This window comes from Pantherophis guttatus, chromosome 2 (genome assembly GCF_059756535.1).
Source record: "Pantherophis guttatus breed Tessera chromosome 2, ASM5975653v1, whole genome shotgun sequence".
NCBI classification, from domain to species: domain Eukaryota; kingdom Metazoa; phylum Chordata; class Lepidosauria; order Squamata; family Colubridae; genus Pantherophis; species Pantherophis guttatus.
In genome coordinates, this window is record NC_142064.1 from 136,758,996 (window position 1) to 136,777,053 (window position 18,058).

The window sequence follows — 18,058 nt, forward strand, 5'->3', positions numbered from 1 at the left end:
ATATGTTTGTTTTTGGTTGTCTATATTTTTTGTTTTGTGTGTGTGTTTTTTTCTTGCTTTTTTGTGTATTATGTTTCTTTTTGTACTGTGTATTTTAACCTTTGGAAATTTAATAAATATTATTTTTTAAAAAAAATAAAATTAAAAACTTTAATAAAATTATTTAAGAGAAGAAAGAAACTGCCCCTGAAGACTTAAAGCCATCAGTAGGATATAACCCTGAACAGCTGGGTGCGCCCGAACTACAGGGAATGTTACATTCTGGAAGTTGGTTCGCAAGGAAGCTCTGGAAAAGAGATAAATCTCACAGCATTCCATGTATGGAAGCTAGAACTGATGTTCCTTGTCTGTGATAGCAATGCACGGTTGCGTAACCTGAGGACCTGATCCCCTGTAAAGTCACTGAACAACCAGGGCAAGTGACACTAATGCCATTGAAGCTGGGAGTAAAAATGTTCCTAGATATGTAAGGGCAAATGTATCCCTGATCTGGACAGGTACTGAAGGCATAGATCTAAGGTAAGTGGGTAGGTGGAGGGCCTTTCAAAACCCTGAAGTAAAAATGCTCCCCTACTAACACTTGAAAGCCCAGGCCTCTCTACAATGGTAAATCAGAAATGGATCAGTAGTATATCTACTCTGAACTTTGTGATGCCTTGCCACATCCAGGTGTTCTGATCTTATCATTTTATCTCATGATCTACTTTGACGCAGGATAGGTACTGTATTATTTTTGACCTGTATATTACATATCCTGAACTTGGATTTAAGGACATCTAGTTTCTCCATTCTCTCTCATTCTTCCAAGCTGTTTCTGGATGCCCTGGTGGGCTTTTGGCACCTTTGCAGATGGTACCTGGAAAGACAAATGGTGGAGAACCTGACAGAGATATATGTCTTCAATCCGGGCTGTGATTTTGGCTTTGGGAAACAGCTAACCAAGCAGCTGGATGCTGCAGGTGTTGGCCTCTTGTGTCACTCCAGAAGGGGCAGAACAGCTGGAAAAGGTCACATCGGACCGGTTAAAGACCACTCTGCTGGATGTCACCAACACTCAGAATGTTGCAGCAGCAACTGAGTGGGTGAAAACCTGCGTGGGGAACAAAGGTGATCAACTCTGTTTATTATCCTTTTTATGTGGGTGCAGTGTGAAAAAAATGGGCTCGTTTCAAGCTATCAGGTTTTCACACTCTAGGAGACATAATACATTTTCTCATTATGTATTATTGATTTCATTAATTAGTCAAACGTATATTTAAGCCAAACTGTTGATTTATTAATTATATATTTGTTTACTTTGTTTCTTTCCCCATAATCATTTGGGCAATAAGAAGAGACACAGAAATAAGAACTCTCTCGTGAAGGAAATGTCCTTGCTTTTCTGTAGCTTCAGCACACAAACAAAAAAACTCTTGAAGTTGATAATGGAGTTGGAAGGGTCGGGACCTTGGAGGTCTTCTAGTCTAGTCCAACCCCCTGCTCAGGCAGAAAACTATACCATTTCAAACAAGTTGTTGTCTAGTCTCTTCTTTAAAACGTCCAGTGTTGGAGCATTCACAATTTCACAACAACTGCAGGCAAGTTGTTTCACTGATTAATTGTTCTAATTGTCAGGAAATTTCTTCTTAGTTCTAGTTTGCTTCTCTCCTTGATCAGTTTCCACCCATTGCTTCATGTCCTGCCCTCAGGTGCTTTAGAGAATAGCTTGACTCCCTCTTCTTTGTGGCAGCCCCTGAGATATTGGAACACTGCTATCATGTCTCCCCTAGTCCTTCTTTTCATTAAACTAGACATGCCCAATTCCAGCAACCGTTCTTTATGTTTTAGCCTCCAGTCCCCTAAGCATCTTTGTTGCTCTTCTCTGAACTCTTTCTAGAGTCTCCACATCTTTTTTACATTGTGGCGGCCAAAACTGGATGCAGTATTCCAAGTGTGGCTTTACCAAGCATTATAAAATGGTTTGGGTTTTGCTTGGGGGGCTTTTTTTTGCATATGGCACATGTTAGCCAGGGATCACCAAGGGGGCTGGCTGCCTCTGTGAAAGGAATTTTTTCGGGCGGTGTTATCTTTTATCCATGGGATGCCTGAATGCTGGTAGGCAATCAGGGGAGGCTCCTTTCTTGTCCCTACATGGTTTATTCGCTCATGTGAATTGAGCTGCCGACCTCAGCGGTGCGCAGGACCACCATCTTTCCATGTGAGTCACTGGGGCCCCCTATAAATAATATTGTTATAATATTGTTTTAAATTTTGTATCTGTGTATTTTATTTGCTGGCTGTTCACCGCCCCGAGTCCCTCGGGAGAGGGGGCGGTATATAAATATAATAAACTAACTAACTAACTAACTAAATATGAAGTATTAACACTTCAAGTGATCTTGATTTTATCCCTCCGTTAAAGCAACCTAGAACTGTGTTGGCTTTTTTGGCAGCTGCAGCACACTGCTGGCTCACATTTAAGTAATTGTCCACTAGGACTACAAGAGCCCTCTCACAGTTACTACTATTGAGGCAGGTACCATCTATACCTGTGCATTTGGTTTTTCTTGCCTAAATGTAGAACCTTACTTTTTTCACCATTGAATTTCATTTTGTTAGATAGCACCAGTGGTGGGTTGCCCCCAGTTTGCACCAGTTCTATAGAAGGCAGGAGGCTCCACCCACTGACCCCGACGTCATCAAAATGCTTCTGCGCATGCGCAGAAGAGCGTGTGCACCAGTGGTGGGTTCCTCCTGGTTCGGCCCGGTTCGGCCGAGCCGGTAGCGGTGACGATATGACATCACCAATCCGGTTCTCCCCCCCCGCCCTCCCACCCCCCCTACCCACCCACGTTATTCTTACCTTTTATTTGGTCCCACCCCCAATCTATTGCTGCCTCCTGAGTCCCAGCTGATGACTAGAGGGAAAAAAACTGTTTAAACTCTTGCCATGGGGCTTCAAAGGGCCGTCCTACAGCTGATAAGTGTTAAAAGCAAACAAATGAGTCGGGTCGTAAGTGCGAGGACTGGTCGTAAGTGCGAGGACCTTCCAGAAATGACTCTGACCAGCTAGCCACGCCCACCTAGTCACATGACTTCCAAGCCACACCCACAAAATAAGCCACACCCACAGAACCGGTAGTAAAAAAATTTAGAACCCACCCCTGGAGCCAGGGCTTGGCCATTTTGTACTTTTCAGCTATTTTAATCAATGAACGTGTCCAGTCCGCTGAGAAAAGTTTGCACAGTAACAGACACAGAAGTCACTTGGTCAACCGTCTATCCAGCTAAAGTGCTACTCTAGCATCTGAAGTAAAGTAACACTGCCTTGACTGGCTGACTGGTTTGAGTGATCTAAGTTTGTGTTTTACTGTCCTTGTGAATCCAAGACTAGAAGACCTCAAGGGTCCCTCCTAACTCTGTTATTCTGTTATGCAGAATAAAAAATTCTGCATAACAGAATTTTCTCATGAAAAGAGAAGACAGAAAATTTAAAACTAAATGATGATTTGGGACTGGCGGTCGAAAAGTGCTAACTAAAAAATAAAATAAAATAAAGAGCTTTGTTAGGTCTTTACATTACATTTTGTCCAAATTGATGAGCCAGAGCTTGGCAATTTCGCACTTTTCAGCTATTTTAATGTACAGTATGAACTTGCCCAACCCACTGAGAAAAAAATAGCATTATGTCTCCTAGAGAGGTAAAACCTGATGGCTTGAAACGAGCCCATTTTTTTCACACTGCTCCCACATGAAAAAGATAATAAACAGAGTCGATCACCTTTGTTCCCCACGCAGATTTTCACCCACTCAGTTGCTGCTGCAACATTCTGAGTGTTGGTGACATCCAGCAGAGTGGTCTTTAACCGGTCCAATGTGACCTTTTCCAGCTGTTCTGCCCCTTCTGGAGTGAGACACGAGGCCAACATCTGCAGACCCCGAGCATCCAGCTGCCTGGCCAGCTGTTTCCCAAACCAGAATCACAGCCCGTGATGAAGACGTATTTCTCCGTCAGAGCCAGAAAGAGCCACATAGCTGAACCCTGCTTGGAAGAATGACAGAGAATGGAGAAACTAGATGTCCTTAAATCCAGGTACAGGTCAAATATAGTAACCTATCCAGCTCCAGAGTAGAACATCATGCAAGATGTTAAGATCAGAACATTTGTATGTGGCAAGGCATCATAACAATTAGAGTAGATACACCCATTGCTCCACTTCTGAGTTACCACTGTAGAGAGGCAGGACCTGATTTATAATGTGAGTAAGTTGAGAGGACACATGACCCCCTCCCCCTTTGAGAGTCAAGAAACCATACAGCATATTTCCTGAGATAGGTAATTCTGTTCTCCTTGGAAAGCATTATGGTATGTTGTTGTGCAGCAATCCACCTTAGTATAATCTTTATATAGGAATAGCCAGCAAAGGATGTTGCTGTTGCTCTTTCTTGCTTACATAACCATAATATTTGCACATCGCAAAGTGAGGTAGTCACTATATAAACTAAAATGCAAGTAAACATTATACACATATGCTGTTTCAAAAAATAGAATGACTATCAGAGGCCGTGTGTGTAATCACGGTAAGCTTGGTGATTCCATTACATGTCAACGTTCAGTGAACCAACATATCAGCACAGAAGAGCATCAGGTAGCCAATAGGAAGCATGAACATTTTCATTCATGCTAGCCTAGAGGGCTTTTGAATAAAAAGACAATCATTAGCTACAAATGCAGAGAATTCTTTCTCCACCAATATATTGTACATGAAGTGTTCTATTCAGTGGAGCCTAATTGTTGCAATATTTTTAGGATCAGACTCAATAAATGAATTAAGAGTTAGTTATTCAAATAAAGCACTGTTTATTTACAGAAAGCATTCTATATTCACTGAATAATCACAGATAGAAGCACGGAGGAAATACATGCAGCTCCTTATATATACAAGGGGTGGAGCTAGATATAGGAGTGGTTAAATATGAATACATTAAATAGTTGAGAATAAATTAACCCCTGATACTCTGGTCATGTACTATTTACATAATAAAGAATAAGGCATTTACTTGTGACAAATCCCCCTCTAAATGCCGATTCGATATACGACAGTAATTACATTCAGATTCAGAACAATATAAAGCTTGTAATTTAGAAGTTAAGTATTTGTGTTGTTTAGAAGGTAAAGGTTTTGTTAAGATATCAGCTATTTGCTCTGATGTCTCGCAATGAACTGCCTTAATAAATCCATCCTGCGATAATTGTCTCACATGTTTGAATTTTATATCTATATGCCTGGACCTTTGTCCAATAGCATCAGATCTAGATATTTCAATAGCAGCTTTGTTATCTTCGTGTATGATATAAGGCAAAGAAGGTTTTTTCCAAGTATTTGACAACAAATCATTAAACCATACAAGATTATTTGAAGCTTTAGATAGGCAAACATATTCTGCCTCAGTAGTTGAGGTAGCTACTAAGTCTTGTTTACCAGTGTACCAGTAAACTGGACAATCGTTAAGGAAAAATATGTAACCAGATGTGCTTTTTCTGCAAGTGACATCGCCAGCCCAATCCGCATCGGCATAACACGTGAGAATGGGTTCTTTAACATTATTAGGCTCTAATAACAAACAAAAATCTAGACTATTCTTTAAATATCTTAGTATTCTCTTGACAGCTTCCCAATGATACAGTAATGGTTTGCTAACATGCCTGGATAACAGGTTGAGAGGCAAAGCAATATCAGGCCTAGTCCAGTTAGAAATATATAGAAGGGAACCGATAACAGATCTATAAAGTGTGTTATCTTTAAATTCGGGGGATGACTCATCAGTGTTCCTTAAAAAATCAGTTTGCATGGGAGTGTCACAGGGTTTTGCATTATTTAAGTTACATTTGTTCAAAAGTTCTATAATTTTATCCCTTTGAGAAAGTTTGAAACCTCTTTTCGTTTTACTAATTTGAACTCCTAGATATTTATTTACCTTTCCCAATGACTTCAAAGAAAAATGTTCATTTAGTTTTGTTACAAAAGTTTCTCTTTTCTCTTTATGTTTACCTATGTACAAAATATCATCCACATAAATTAACACAAATTCTAAAGAGTCATTTTCCTTTTTTACAAAGAAACAATTGTCAGCAGTAGTGGCATTAAAGTTCATATCTTTGAGTACTTTGACTAAATATTCATACCATCTCTTGCCAGATTGTTTCAATCCGTATAGACTTTTGTTTAGCAACCATGTTTCATTTTTGTTTGTGTACTGACTATGAGGGGCTCTTACATATATGTCTTTATCTAATTTTGCATGTAAATATGCAGTTTGTATATCGTATTGGAATACATCTAGCTTAAGTGCTGATGCTATAACTAGAGCTGTTTTAACACTCTCAGTTCTTACTGTGGGAGAGTATGTGTCTGTGTAATCCTCAGGATATTTTTGAGCATAAACTTGTGCAACTAGCCTAGCCTTGTATAAAGTATTGCCTCCCTCTAAGTTTTTGACTTTATAAATCCATCTAGTGCCAATAATGGTTTTATCCTTTGGTGCATGTGTGGGTGTAAATACATTCAACTCTCGTAAACTGTTCATTTCCTTAGTCATGGCTGATTCCCACTTTTCTCTTTCTTCGGGGGGAAGTTTCAATACTTCCTCGTATGTGTTTGGTGTTGATATTTCTCCATCCATATACATTACATAATCTTTGTATTTGTTTGGTACCTGATTTCTATTGCTTCTGATTGCTCTTACTGGTTTACTATCATTATCATGTAAATACCTCGCTTCCTTTTTCGTTAATGAATCAGTTTTTATTTTATGTTGACTGTTTGTCCATGTTCTGATTTTGTTTTTATGTAAGTTGTAATTGTTTTCTTCTCTAGTAGTTTTATCTTGATGTTTAGTGTCTGAATTGGTGTTTGGGAATATTTCATTGAGATGTATTTTGGACCAGTTGGCCTGTTCATGAAATACTGCTGTTCTTGAAATTATGAATTTATTATTATTATCAATAAATCTGTACCCTTTTGTGCCTGTCTCGTATCCCATGAATTTAAGTCTTCTGGATACGTTTTCACCTTTACGCCTCAACTGTTTAGGTATATGTACGTCTGCAGTGACTCCAAATATATGCATATGTGCTATCTTTGGTTTCCTACTATACATTACTTCATATGGTGTCTTATTTACAATGCTGGACCAAGTCCTATTTTGTGTATAATTGGAGTATTGTAAAGCTTCTGACCAGAATTGTTTACCTAAGCCAGCATCTTCTAGTGTGCATCTAATCATGGTTTGTAATGTTGAGTTCTTTCTCTCTGCCACTCCGTTCTGGAATGCAGAGAAAGGACTAGATGTGTAATGTAACATCCCTTTGTCCTTTAACCATCGGGAGAATTCTTTTGACATGAATTCACATCCCCTATCTGTCATAATTTGCTTTATTCTAATGTTATGTTGCGTTTCTATGCGTTTGTAAAATTCTTTAAATTTCTGAAAAGTTTCATCCTTGTGCTTTAATGTATAGACAAACCCATAACGACTATAGTCATCCACAATGGTTAAAAAATAGCGTTTTCTATATGTGATTGATGGTGTCAATGGACCAACTAGATCCATGTGTACCAATTCAAAAATTTGGCTGGTTGATCTGGTTGACTTTCTAGGTTTGGGACTAGTTTTAAGTTTTGTAGATTTACACACTGAACATTCTAAATAGTTTTTACAATTTTTTATTTTAACACCTTCAGCATGTTCAATCATTTTTTGTACTACAGGAAAACTGGCATGTCCTAATTTCCTATGTAAGACATGAGCACACTCATCATGGATTGGTTTACCTATTTTAGGTTTTTTACCATTGGATGTATCTTTGTTATTATGAATTGTTTCATGTTCCTCATTATCACTATTACTATTATTTTCATCTTCTATGTCATTGTTATCTTCCATATTGGAATCAATGTTGTGTAAGCATCTCTCTTTTGTCATTAAGTAAGGCAGGCCTCCTTTGATAATCACAGTACCTATGTTTGTTTTATTTTTCTCCAATGTTGCACTTCCTTTTGAGAAGACTATATTTATGCCTGAATCTCTGCTTAGTTTTATTGCACTAAGTATGTTATGAGGTATTTCAGGTATTAACAATACCCCCTCTATTTTTCCTAGACCAGGTAAGGATATATTCCCTCTACCTAAGACTTGAACCTTTTCTTGATTAGCTACTTTGATTACAAATTTATCTTCCACAAATGAAGATAATATATTTTTATTATGTGTAGTGTGATTTGTTGCTCCAGAATCGATTAGCCAATCGTTGTCTTCTGATTTATGTATGTTAGTGTTGTTATGTTTGTCTAACCCATTCAATGAACCAGATCTTCTATCCTTTGAATTATCCCTGCCCCCTCTATGTTCTCTATAGACGGGTGGACTTCTATATCTATATCTATCAATGGATGATTGTCTGTTGTGATATCTATCTCTATGATCTGTCTTTTGTTTTTCCCTAAGTAATTTGGGACAATCTCTTCTATTATGTTCCTTGGATCCACAGTTGTGACATCTAATTGGTTCATGATATCTCTCTTGAAATGTTATTTTCTTATATTGTTTATGTTCCATGTGATTGTTACAACGACTTCTCCTTGAATTATCTTCAGCTATTAGCCTATTGGATAGGCCTTCTATGGATAAATATCCTAAATTGATTGTATCTAAATGAGATATATAGTTATCCCATGATGGGTCTAATGAATTAATAATAACACTTTTCATTGTTTGATCTGAAATTATCTCTCCCCTTAATTGCAGTTCTGCTCTGACTTTGTTTAAAGATATTAAATGTTCACTTATGGTAACCCCTGGCTTTATCCTAGCAGAGAAGAAATCCTTAGACATTCTTGTTGTAGTGGCTACACTTTCACTATGAAACAATTTGAACATGCATTGAACAATTTCTGATACAGTCAGATTTGGCTTAATACTATGGTACATGGCAGGAGATATACTGGAAATTAGTAAGAAAAATGCTCTATGGTGTAGGCAGTCCAATTTTAATGTCCAAGGTCTTTTGGGGGGTTTGGTGATAAAAAATAATAAGTTTTCCTTTAGTAAGACAACCTGGAGCTGTTGGCACCACTCTTGTAAATTAACACCATCTACTCTCAGTTTTGGGAAATCATTGGGTAAATTCCCAATGTTGTTAGATCCATTACTTACAGCTGGGGGAAGTCCGTGATCTTCTAAATGTTGGTAATTGCAGAATGGCGTGGGGATGCTGGCGACGATTCTGAATGGCTCTCTCTGTCCCTCGTATCCTCCGAAGCTGTCTGCGTAGTCTCGCACATGCGCGTTGTCCATTTCGTTCCTGAAGCCGTCGTGAGAGGTTCTCGCTGCTGCAGCTCCCTCGTATTGCTCTTCCTCCGATGACTCGGTCTCTGGCTCGATCTTGGGAGTCCTGGTGGTATTGGACGTTCGCTTTCTTTTGCTGAGAACGCTGCCTCCTGGGATCGTCTGCGGTGTGGGTTGGTATCTGCAGGCCTCTCTAGGTTCGGGCGTCGGTGCTCTCGTCGTTTGAGTAGAAGCGGGTGGATTCTGAGAAGCTTGCTTGTTTGCTAATCTTTTCTTTATTTTTTGACTGCCGTCTTTTGCTGATTCTTTCGTGATTTTCAACTTTGATCCAAAAGTTGCAAAGAGCGTTTTCATTGCAGATTCTACTTGCATTTCTACTGTAGCTTCTTCGATTTCTGTGTCTGATTCTTCTGAGGTGTAAATTTTTTCTCTTTCATTTTTTGCATCGAGCAAAGCTTTTCGCGCCAGATATTTTGAATCTTGCCTTTTGATTGGCTCTGCTTCGCTCGTCTTGGGTGTTTGTTGAAACCAAGATGGCTGCCATTCAAAAATTTGCGCGGGACCGTTACTTTTCTCTTTCGCTGTATTTTTATCTGTAGGCAAATCGCTCACCGTTTTTGGGTCTTTATGTTCATCTGTAACGATGTGCTTTTCTCTCGCTGCTCTGTTGTTTTTTAATAAGTCTTGGAGGTTCGCGATGAGGTTTTCATCGTTCTTTTGGCTTTTTAAAAGTTTTAGTATTTCTGACCTGAGATCGTTGTTTTCTATTTCGTTTTCTTTTTGGTCATCAGTTTCATCCATTATTTCTTCGTTGTCTGTAGTGCAGTCTTCAGATTCTCTCGATATTTCAGTCGTGTATTCATCAATCATTTCTTGATCTGCTTCCATTTCTTTACTATATGCCCTGGTGTTGGGTCTTACTTTTTTGTTCCTGGATTTTTCTCTCTCAGACATATTTAAGTTTTTATTGAGTCAATTAACCATCCTCTGCTACCAGATTGTTGCAATATTTTTAGGATCAGACTCAATAAATGAATTAAGAGTTAGTTATTCAAATAAAGCACTGTTTATTTACAGAAGGCATTCTATATTCACTGAATAATCACAGATAGAAGCACGGAGGAAATACATGCAGCTCCTTATATATACAAGGGGTGGAGCTAGATATAGGAGTGGTTAAATATGAATACATTAAATAGTTGAGAATAAATTAACCCCTGATACTCTGGTCATGTACTATTTACATAATAAAGAATAAGGCATTTACTTGTGACACTAACATTTCTCAAGCTTTCACTTTACTTGTTCCTCCCTTTAACCAAACTTCCAACATAGCCAAAACCTTTCTGTCTCCTAGTTGTTTCTTGATCTGGAGGTGAGGGAAGTGATCTTTACTACTCATGGGGTGACGATCATCTTATGGAGATTTGATTGACTTAATTGAACAATCTTCTCCCCAATATCTATATTCATGAGCCATGAAGGCACAGTGGTTAGAGTGCAGTACTGAGGGCTACTTCTGCTGACTGCCAGCTGACTGCAATTTGGCAGTTCAAATCTCACCAAGCTCAAGGTTGAATCAGCCTTCCATCCTTCCGAGGTGGATAAAATGAGGACCCAGATTGTTTGGGGGCCATATGCTAATTCTGTAAAACTGCTTAGAGGGGGCTGTAAAGCACTATGAAGCGGTATATAAGTCTAAGTGCTATTGCTATTCAGGTCTGGGTTTCCTAGGTGTTAGTAAGAGATACATTTGGTAATGTATCCTTCCCCTTGATAATCAGGCTTTTGAAAGCCACACACACCCCTTAGCTTACATCTATGCCTTTAGTACCTGTGCAGATCAGGGTTATATTTGCCCTTACATATCTAGGAACATTTTTACTCCCAGCTTCAATGGCATTAGTGTCACTTGCCCTAGTTGTTCAGTGACTTTAAAGGGGATCAGGTCCTCAGGCTGGCTCCTCTGGGACCATGCATTACTATCACAGACAAGGAGCATCAGTTCTAGCTTCCATACATGGAATGCTGTGATATTTATCACTTTTCCAGAGCTTCCTTGTGAGCTAACTTCTAGAATCTAACATTCCCTGTAGTCAGGATTATATCCTTCTGATGGCTTTAAGTGTTTAGGGGCAATTTCTTTCTTCTTTTAAATAATTTTATTGAAGTTTTTAAATACAACAATAAAAGATACAAATTAGAAGGAAAGAAAAAAAATGCAAGGAAAAAATTATAAAAAGAACCCCCTTCCCCAAAGAAAACAACCTGCCACTATCATCATAGTGATAGTGCGCACAGTCACTCATGCCCTTGTCACCTCCCAGTTGGACTATTGCAATGCTCTCTACATGGGGCTCCCCTTGAAGAGCACTCGGAGGCTCCAACTGGTCCAGAATGCGGCCGCGCGGGTGGTTATGGGTGCAACCCGTTGCACCCACGTGACACCCCTCCTGCGCGAGCTGCACTGGCTCCCAGTGGTCTTCCGGGTGCGATTCAAGGTGTTGGTTACCACCTTTAAAGCGCTCCATGGCATAGGACCCGGGTACCTTCGAGACCGTCTTCTGCCACCAATAGCCTCCCACAGGCCAGTCCGCTCCCACAGAGAGGGTCTCCTCAGGGTGCCATCGGCCAAGTCATGTCGGCTGGCGACACCCAGGGGGAGGGCCTTCTCTGTGGGAGCCCCAGCCCTGTGGAATGAACTGCCCCCAGAAATTCGTAAGATTTCTGACCTCCGGGTATTTCGCTGCGCACTTAAGACCCTATTGTTCCGCCAGGCTGGGTTAGCAACATGATTTTTAATTGGATGTTTTAAATTTTCGGGGTTTTAAATTAAGCCAAATTATTTAATACTTTTAAATTGTTTTAAATTGATGTTTATTCTGTTTTTAAATAGGCTGTACACCGCCCTGAGTCCTTCGGGAGAAGGGCGGTATAGAAATAAAATTATTATTATTATTATTATTATTATTATTATTATTATTATTATTATTATTATTATTATCATGGCAAGAATTAACAATTCTGTGATTTTTTTCACTTCCTCTTCGGTAACAAAACCCTTCATCTCAGGGGTGAAATCTAAAATTTGTTACTACCAGTTCTGTGGGCATGGCTTGGGAGGTAATGTGACTGGGTGGGCGTGGTCAATTTTTTTTTTTTAACTTTTAAAAGCATTTTTTCTACAACCTCTTCAGCTGAAGAGGTTGCAGGAAAAAAATGCTTTTAGAAGCCTCTGACGATCAGGCAACTCAGCTGGGAAACCTCTTTGGCCAAAGAGGTTGTAGGGGAAAAAATGCTTTTCAAAGCCTCTGACGATCCCAGCTGAGCCGCACAATCATCAGAGGCTTTTTTTTTTACTTTTAAAAGCATTTTTTCGGCCGAAGTAGTTGTAGAAAAAATGCTTTTAAAAGTTTTTTTAAAAAGCCACTGATGATCACGAGGCTCAGCTGGGCATGGGGGCGGGCAGGGATTTTAGCTACCGGTTCTCCGAACCACCCGCCGCCATCACTACCAGATCGGGTGATCCGGTCCGAACCGGGAGCATTTCACCCCTGCTTCATCTCATAACCCATCTTTTAACCACAGGCAAATTGAATAAGTAATACCATTCTTCAGTCAGTTACAGGTAATTCTCAACTTACGGCTACAATTGGGACTAGATTTTTTGTTGTTAAACAAGGCAGTTGTTAAGTGAGCTATTCCTTAAAGATTTCTTTCCTTAAAGAAAAAGATTTCACAACCTTTTGTTATTAACCAGTTGTTATGCGGTCTTATGGGCTTCCCCCATTAACTTTGCTTGTTGCAAGCTGGTGATCACATGACCTCCGGATGCTACAACTGTTATAAATACATGATGGTTGCCAAGCACCTGAGTTTTGATCATGTGACTTAGGGATGCTGTGACAGTTGCAAGTGGGAGGAATGGCCATAAGTCAATGTAGGCTGGTGGCCCCCAGGGGGAGGGCCTTCTCTGTGGGGGCTCCCACCCTCTGGAATCAGTTGCCCCCGGAGATAAGAAGAATCCAGGACCTCAATGCCTTCCGTCGTTCCCTGAAAACCCATCTTTTTCAGCAAGCCGGGTTGGCTTAGAAGAAATTTTTAAATTCTTTTAATTAGTTTGTGATTCTTAAATTTGGGCCAAAATTTATATATATTTTTAAATGTTTTAATATTTGTATTCTATGTTTTTTATCTTGGCTGTACACCGCCCTGAGTCCTCAGGGAGAAGGGCGGTATATAAATTGGAAATTAAATTAAATTAAATTAAATTTGTTTAGAACAGTTGCTAAATAAATGGTTGTGATTTGAAGACTACCTGTACCAGCAAAAGATCCCAATAAATCTGTAGGAGGTGAGTAGGCTAAGCCCAAGGGCAGGGTTAAATGCGTCATCAGTTTGGGATCCCTGCACAGCTACCATAAACCAAGTCGAGCAACCCCATGAATTCTGTTGGCCCTTATCTTACTCCACTGATGCAGCTGATGCCCTGCCACAGAGAACCCCTTGACTGTTTACCTGAGAGGTTTGCAGGAAACTCAGACAAAATTTGGCCCCATGCGACTTATTCATCAGCACCAGACCAATGTAATTTCCAATGATCAGATCACGAGTGTCCTTCACTGTCAGCCTCTTCACAGCATCAGCTGCCAGATGGGTGTTCCCTATAATTTAGCGCAATGACCGATCATGGATAGCCACCAACACTTTATAGCAAACTTATGGACAATATTTTGGAAATTTCATCCAAGAAGACACTGCCACACGCACAATGCAGCAACTTCAAGAAGGCAACTGGAGAATAAGACGCTAACTGAAGAATTCAAATTAGTTGCAGCAGATTTGAATTGGAATGAGCCTTCCCCGATAGCACAATTCAGATGTGGCCTGAATGATAGAATTGCAAATGAATTCATCAGGCAGGGAATTCCCCAGACCCTGAATCAAATCTACAGAACCTGAATTGTAATTGACTCACGTTTAGAAGAGATCTGGGATGGTTTCAACCATCGCAAGCTATCTACTCATCTCCCATATCTAGTCCTCACTGCCCTTACATCAAATGAAGCTGATCAAGGGGGAGAGAAGGCTATGCAAATTGTTACAGCCGGACAATGCCCATCCACAGAAGAACGGCAGAGGCATAGAGATTGAGAACTCTGTTTCTACTATGGAGAATCTGGGCACATGATCAAGGACTGTCCCAAAGGTGCTTTTTTTTTTTTTTAATTTGATTTATATGCCGCCCTTCTCCGGAGACTCAGGGCGGCTTACAATGCGCTAAGCAATAGCCTTCATTCTTTTGTATATTTATACAAAGTCAGCTTATTGCCCCCACAAACTGGGTCCTCATTTAACCTACCTTAGAAAGGATGGAAGACTGAGTCAACCTTGAGCCTTGGCGAGATTCGAACCCTGCAGTAATTGCAGGCATCTGGTCTTAATAACCAGCTTAATAACAGGGTGCCTTAGACCACTGTTTTTCAAGAAGGAACAGATTTTCTGGTTTTTCTTTGAAGACGTTTCGCTTCTCATCCAAGAAGCTTCTTCATGCATCCCATCTCTCTTGCTGACAAACTAAAATGATCTTGGAAGTCAATGCCCAAGAGCCAACACAGAATGGACATGCCCTCAGCATCATGGTAGCCAATATTTGTTAGCAGACAACAAACCCTACCATGGCAGAGGGAGAGACAGAGAGATATTGTATCCAAGGTAAAACGTGTCACAATAGCCTCATTTAAAATGATAACTCTATCTAAATTGTGTCAGGGTTCCAAGTAATAGACCCATAGCAAGCAAAACTCCGAGGCAGGAAGATTCCTCAAAGAATAGTTTTATTGGATATATTATATTGGCACAGATCTGGTGAAAACTGACTCTGAAGGTTCCTGCGATTTTCCCCTAATCAAAAGTAAAAGTTTATTACTTTCTCAAAATAATCAGTCACATGATCCAATCACGGCTCTATCTGGTTGCCTGGTGACATCACTCCTCCTTCCTCTGACCAGGTGTGAGAATATCCTTGGTTCCCAAGAGAAAGTATTTTATTTTGACTACAAATTCTCAGCTATCTCAAATCCCCCCTCCCTCTCCCTCAGCTCCAGTGTAGCAACACTGAAGCTCCAAGATGGCTTCGGTCAAGTCAGCTTCAGGGTCAACAAATTGGTTGTTTTATTCCATTTTGCGCATTAACAAAATGATATCAAGAATCAAAAGATTGAATTTTCAAAAAATTAGGTGTATTATATATTGATATATATGATGGAAGAGATGAAAAGTAAAAGAGCAAAATAAAAAATATTGTTTACTAGTTTTAATAGTTAGTTTACTGTCCTTTAGTGCTAAAATCAATGATGATGACAGTTAAAAATGAAAAACCTTGGTCAAATTGGAATTGGGATCCTGTTTATGCTTTTCAATTTGACAATGTAAAATAATTTCAGTTTTTAGTTTTATGTTATGAAGATGCAAGGCGTATTCTTATTGTTTGCAAGAAAGACATCATTGTACATCATTGCTTTGCAAGACAAACTATTTTTTAATGGTGGGATTGCTACATCTTTTCCGGAATGAAGTGATGGAATGTGAACATTTGTCCGGGAGTAAATTCCATCAGAGAGAAACCCAAATTAAGAGTAGTCTGAGCTGGATTAGGGTGGTTCAGGGTAGCCACACTCTAGAATCTCTCCAGATATGTTTAGTAGATAAGAAAAGTGTAGCTTTAGTTTGACGAGATTCTGCTCATTAGATGTAAGCAAATAAAGAATGGGACTTGATTGGATTTCACTGTTTCATCCCTGAGCTTGGGCCTGACAATTACCTCTTCATACTTGTGCTGTTATATATAATGATTACACGTAATCCCGGGTTACGAGCGTTCCCTTAGCGAACATTCGAACTTATGCAATAAGTGCCCCCTAGCGTTTGCAAACAAGAAACTACTCTGCAACATTCATCTTGCATGTTGCAGACCTAAAAGGAGCTTCCGGGGGGGTGGATCTGGCCCTCCAATGCTCCATTCAGCCCTCCATGGGTCTCCCCCGGCCCATTGCAGGCCGAAATGGAGCCTCCAGCTCCTGGAAGCTCCATTTCAGCCTGCAACGGGATGAGGGAGGCCCACAGAGGGCCAAATGGAGTGTCGGAGGGCTGGTAGAGGAGGTCAAGGAATTCTGGCTGGTGGGGCCCAGGAGAAAAGGTCTTCTCTGCCATGGCTTCTGATGTTTGGAACATCTTGCCTCCTGGGGTGAGAGCTGACCCAACCCTCCTGATCTTTCATAAGGGCCTGAAGACCTGGCCCTGCCAGTTGGCTGGGGCCCTAATAGTGGAGTATCATGTTAGAGATGGTTGATGGACTAATAGTAGATTGCACCACCCCACACACACATCCTGCCTTCCCTCCTCATCTTTTAAATATAATTTGTATTTTATAGTTATTAGAAATATTTATTTTTTGCTTTTACTGCTTTTAACATTGTAAGCAAACCAGAGTCACCTTGTGGCAAGATGGGTGGCAAGTAAATTTAATAAATAAATAATGATGAAGTTGTTTCCTCCAGAATCCCTCTTTTATTTCTCCTCACAGAACTTTGGGGGTTAGTAAACAACACAGGCATTAATTGTCTAGTTGCTCCCAATGAGTGGCTGAAGAAGGAGGATTTTGCCAAGGTGCTGGACATCAACTTGCTTGGGCTGATTGACATGGCACTCCACATGCTGCCCCTGGTGAGGAGAGCCAGAGGGAGAGTGGTCGATGTGTCCAGTTTGGCGGGAAGACTGGCAGCCTACAGAGGTGGATATGTCCTTTCCAAATTTGCTGTGAAAGCCTTCTCAGACACTCTGAGGTAAAATATAAACTCTATATGTAGCTATTTTTCTTGTTTAGCAGAAAATGTTGTTTAGCATTACATTTGAAGCAGCAAAGCCAGGGGTGGGTTCCACTTACTTTTACTACCGGTTCACAGCGGGCAACGCTGGAACACAGTCCATTTCGGGTGGTAAGTCGTTCTCGCCTCTTGTTGTGCTTCAAGCCTCACCTCCCGATTCTGTTTTGTTAGGTCCACCTATAATAAAACTTTTGTCTGGATGGTTTGGTTTGGTCTCTGCTGCATGTAAGTGTGTCCTAGTTCTCCACCGACCCCTTAATTGGTCAATGTGGCATCGCCACATTCGTCCATCTTCCAGCTCTAGTTTGTAGGATCTGGGGCCTGTAATTTCTGTGATTGTCCCTGCCAGCCATAGGGGGTGTCCCGAATAATTCCTGGCATACACAGAGTGTCCTGGTTGAAATGTCCTAATTTTGGATGTGGAGTCCCTGGGCATTTCAGGAGAATATGTAGGATGCAGTTTGTCCAAGTTTGTTTTTATTCTCCACCCCATCAACAACTCAGCTGGACTTTGATTCGTTTCTGGACATGGGGTGGCATGCCATATCAAAAGGTACCTTGAAATTTTAGTGTGGCAGTCCCCTGGTCCCAATTTCGATAAAGCCTCCTTAACTGACCTTACAGTTCTCTCAACCCAGCCATTACTCGCAGGATGAAAAGGGGCCGTGAGGATGTGTCTTATGCCTTGCCTGGCCAGGTATACTTCAAATGGTCCAGCCATTAACTGTGGCCCATTGTCAAAGAACAGAGTGTCTGGAATCCCATGGGTGGCAAACAGGGCTTGGAGACCTCTGATTAATGAATCTGAATCTGTGATAGTGGAGGACATCAGCTTCACTCCACTT

General features: G+C 40.4%; 1 pseudogene; it reads left to right on the forward strand.

Annotated features, from left to right (window-relative positions):
* Nucleotides 1-868: 868 nt before the first annotated feature.
* LOC148115344 (retinol dehydrogenase 7-like) lies at nt 869-17,175 on the forward strand (annotated as a pseudogene).
* Nucleotides 17,176-18,058: the final 883 nt, after the last annotated feature.